Source organism: Octopus sinensis, linkage group LG12, assembly GCF_006345805.1.
Source record: "Octopus sinensis linkage group LG12, ASM634580v1, whole genome shotgun sequence".
Lineage (NCBI taxonomy): Eukaryota > Metazoa > Mollusca > Cephalopoda > Octopoda > Octopodidae > Octopus > Octopus sinensis.
In genome coordinates this window covers 5,894,807-5,899,806 of record NC_043008.1, presented here as the reverse complement: position 1 = coordinate 5,899,806, position 5,000 = coordinate 5,894,807, and the positions used below count along the sequence as shown (strand labels likewise).

The window sequence follows — 5,000 nt, the reverse complement described above, 5'->3', positions numbered from 1 at the left end:
TAGGCTCGAAACGTAAAAGACTTTTTCTATTCCTGAGCATTATACTAATACATCTGTTTGTTCTGTACACCACCTGTCTTCGTCTTTTGTTTTTTACGTAAACTCTCCCTATATATATATATATATATATATATATATATATATATATAGTGATATGCTATGGTTTCCTACAAACAAAACTATCAGACATTGAAGCTGTCGTTATGTAAAAGACAGTAGGACAATTCTGTCAGACACAACTCTAGTTTACTTATGTGCGGATTGTTTAGTACTGCAAATAATTAAATATGAATCAGTAATAAAGTTAGTACTCATATTCTTAAATACAATAAACCAATGAAAATGAAGGGATAAGTATGTATGCATGCATGTGTGTGTATAAATGTATGCATGTATGTGTGTGTGCGTTTGCACTACAAGCATGTAGGCAATGGTGGACTGCGTCTAAAAATATTGGTGGCCAGGAGACTAAGGGGGCCCATTCACAACTACAAATGGGCCTACACAACAATGCTATCATTTAAATTTTTGCTAAAAACATTCTTTTCAACTGTCTACAAATACAGCAAGGCTGAAATAATGCATACTTCCAGGAGTGAATAAAAAAATTCTCAAACTTGAGGAGATAGGCCTCTTAGATACTAAGATGGGGTTCCATATATAGATTCTAATAGCGCAGGGGCCCACTTGCCTTCGGGCAGGCTGGCAACCTTTACTTGCGGTAAATTTAGTCGAAAGTTTCAATGAATTTTTAAAATTCCCGGAAATTCGGTCGATAACTTCCTGGAAAGTTCCGAGGTTTTTCTAACTTGCTAGAAATTTGGTCAAAAACTTCCTGGAAAAGTTGCGGTAAATTTGGCCGAAAACTTCCCGGAAAATTTCGAGGATTTTCTAGCTTCCTTGAAATTTGGTCGAAAACTTCCTGGAAAGTTCCGAGCAATTTCTAACTTCCTTGGAATTTGGTCGAAAACTTCCGGGAAAGATCCGAGGATTTTCTAACTTCCTTGAAATTTTGTCGAAAACTTCCTGGAAAGTTCCGAGCAATTTCTAACTTCCTTGAAATTTGGTCGAAAACTTCCGGGAAAGTTCCGAGGATTTTCTAACTTCCTTGAAATTTTGTCGAAAAGTTCCTGGAAAGTTCCGATGATTTTCTAACTTTCGGTAAATTTGGTCGAAAACTTCCTTAAAATTCCGATGATTTTTCTAACTTGCGAGAAATTTGGTGGAAAACTTCCTAGAAAGTTCCGAATATTATCTAACTTGCGGTAAATTTGGTCGAAATCTTACTGGAAATTTCCGATGATATTTTAACTTCCTGGAAATTTGGTCGAAAACTTCGTGGAAAGTTCCGAGGACTTTCTAATTTCCTTGAAATTTGGTCGAAAACTTCCTGGAAAGTTCCGAGGATTTTCTAACTTGTGGTAAATTTGGCCGAAAACTTCCTGTAAAATTCCAAGGATTTTCTAACTTGAGGGAAATTTTGTCGAAAACTTCCTGGAAAGTTCCGAGGATTTTCTAACTTGCGGGAAATTTGGTCGAAAACTTCCTGGAAAGTTCCGATGATTTTTTTAACTTCCGGGGAATTTGGTCGAAATATTCCTTGAAACTTCCGAGGATTTCATAACTTGCCGTAAATTTGGTCGAAAAATTCATGGAAAGTTCCGAAGATTTTCTAACTTGCGGGAAATTTGGTTAAAAACTTCTATTCAGATGCATTAATCAAGGTGTAGAATAGAATATTTTTACCCTAATAGACATGTTAATCCATTTCTATATTTAAGAGATGAGGAATTATGTACATTATTAACATTCGACGTGTATTTGTCCTCATCTCGTTTGTTGTTAACACAAAGTTTCGGCTGATATAACCTCCAGCCTTCATCAGGTGTCTTGGGGAAATTTCGAACCTGCGTTCTCATTCCTAAGCTATTTTTCGATGTTGTTATTATTATTATTATTATCTGAACTCGGAATTTTGGGGTTGGTATCTTGCGTACGAAACCACTACACCATACGACCTTAATAATAATAATAATAATAATAATAATAATAATAATAATAATAATAATAATAATAATTAATATTATTATCATTATTATTATTATTATTATTATTATTATTATTATATTATTATTATTATTATATTGAGATTTCCCCAAGACACCTGATGAAGGAGCGTATATCAGCTGAAACGTTGTGTTAACAACAAACAAGAATTAGGACAAATATCCGTCAAATGTAAATAATTTATGTTAATCTCTTCTAACCAAAATGTAGCCCTGAAAGTTCAAGGATCTTGAAATTAAAATCAAGAAGCAGTGAGGCATGAAAGTAAAAACAGAATAATAATTGAGTTAATCAGTGTGACACGGGAGATATGAACCAGAACGTAACTAATCCATAGGAGAAAAAAGCTCACAACTTGTTTATGGCACAATCCAAGTCTCATGCAAGATAATTACAACTGAGTAGCCTTACCCAAGTAGTACTCTCTCTGCTCACAGCACATACTCTCTACAAACATTACTTAATGAAATTCCATTCCCTCCATTATAACATCTCCAAGCAATATGATAAGACACATACTCTGCACATTCATGATCCTATAAAATAACACATATATATATATATACGTATATGTGTGTACATGTATATGCAGTTGCTACCCCAAATTATGGTACCCCAAATTATATTATGGTACCCCAAATTATATTATGGTAGCCCAAATTATGGTACCCCAAATTATATTATGGTAGCCCAAATTATGGTACCCCAAATTATATTATGGTACCCCAAATTATATTATGGTACCCCAAATTATATTATGGTACCCCAAATTATATTATGGTAGCCCAAATTATGGTACCCCAAATTATATTATGGTACCCCAAATTATATTATGGTAGCCCAAATTATGGTACCCCAAATTATGTTACCAAACACTTCACATTCTATCTGGTTGGAACACAATGATATAACACACGCACTGCACACTCTTCGCATATATTTAACACCAGTAACACAGCCCATATGGCACACACACGCATACATTGCTCAGCAAAATAACACAAGTTACTTTGCTTGTATTTTACACAACAGACAAAAACATTAAAATGATACCAGAAACAACAAAAATTAACAGTCTCTCATCACAATTCTAAATTCCTGAAACAACGCTACTACAGGAACACGGCGATGCACAGGGACCTTGGATAACACTTTTAAAAACAGAATAAATGACGGTGATGGTGATATTTAGGTACATGGTGGAGAACTTGTGAAATGTTGTGACACTAAACAATAAGGATCTTTTCGGTTTGACCGCCAGTTTTTAAGAATAATTTCCACGTAACTAAACACTTTTAAACTTCGTATACTGGAAGAATATGTTTATAAAACATCTTTTTCTCTTGGCTTTATTGAAAAAAAATTCTATAGTTTGTAAGATATTTGTTGTTGTTTTTTTCTTCAATTTCTGCAATTTCAACCAATCAATGACGTCTATTGAGGTAAAAAAAAAACATTATGTGCCGTATGAATATGTCCCTCGTTTAAGAAACAGATTGGGTTTATTTACATTTCTAAAGAAAAAAAGATACCCTTCCCCCCACCCCTAACCCTAACTAACCCTAATCCTAAAACAGATTGAAAGGCAATAGATCGATACTAGGGTCATAATTATGGGTGACAATTTCATATGAGACCACTAGAAAAACTGCTGTTCAAACCGAAAAGCTCCAACAATAATATTGCAGTATTGTAAACACATAATCTAATGATGAAAGAAGAGTTACTGAAGCTAAAATTTAATATATTTTGTTTATACTGCTATTGACTTGATAATATTTCTTGTTGTGTTTATTACAAAGTAAGGCGCTTTAAAATTTGATTCTCAGGAAACGTGTTGCTTTTATTCGAGTTTAAATTATCGGCAATAGGTGATAGCATGACGTCACTTTCACAGGTTACTGTGCTTTTTTACTCTCTCACTTCCAGAACTAATGCATAAAATATTTCATTAAGAAGCCGTAATGCATTTCTGTTTATTATCTCTACAAGACTGTGCTGTATGGAACCACTAATATGTACAATCCAGTATTACAGCATAACATTAAGAGTACCAAGTTTCTTATAACAAAATTATTCTACTGAATGTTATTCTCATCACATTCTTTGCTTAAAACGGAGACAGATAAAGGATGGAAAATTAATACAAGATCTGAGAAACACAAATTTACATCGGCCAACAGAAATACTCTACACTTTGCATCTTGTTTTTTGTTACAATAAAAGGTAAAGAGCCTCTTTGGTAATGAATGACCGAGGGATGGCACCTAGAAAGTTCCCTTCGGAGGCACAAGTCTTGATAAGGCTGTTTATGGAGGACCAGCAGTCGCCCATGCATACCAGTCTCCTACGTATATGTATACATATGTTTATATATACACGTCATGCCCGCCAAAATTGCTTCTGGTGTTCGCTGTATTTTTCCTCTAGAGAATTTCCTTGTAGTTTGACCGTTGATGGTCTATTTCTAGCATATGGCCGACTCCCTAGCAGTAAGCCCTGCCAATATACACATATATTAGAATTTTCTCTGACTCCTCAGATTTTTGTATGCTGGACTACTGGTTTTAAATTGATATTAAAATTAATATTAATTTATCTCCCTCATTATTATTTACATATATATATATATATATATATATATATATATATATATATACACGCATATACGTGTATATATATACATATACGCATATACATATATATATATATGCGTATATATACATTTACATGTATATACGTATATATATACATATACACACATATACGTATATATATATATATATATATTATATATATATATATATATATATACATATACATATCTACATATATATACCCATATATATATATACATATATGTATTTATACTCATATATATACACATATATGCATATATATATACATATATATATAGACCCCCTTCGGTCATG

The 5,000-nt window shown here is 33.1% G+C and overlaps 1 long non-coding RNA gene across 1 annotated transcript in view; it reads right to left on the bottom strand.

Annotated features, from left to right (window-relative positions):
- The window catches only part of LOC118765507, a 5,453-nt gene extending 599 nt beyond the window's left edge, over positions 1 to 4,854 (bottom strand). Inside the window, exon 1 of the long non-coding RNA XR_005001369.1 lies at positions 4,808 to 4,854. This is a non-coding gene — a long non-coding RNA (uncharacterized LOC118765507). The remainder of the gene's footprint in view (positions 1 to 4,807) is intronic.
- Between the last annotated feature and the right edge of the window lie 146 nt (positions 4,855 to 5,000).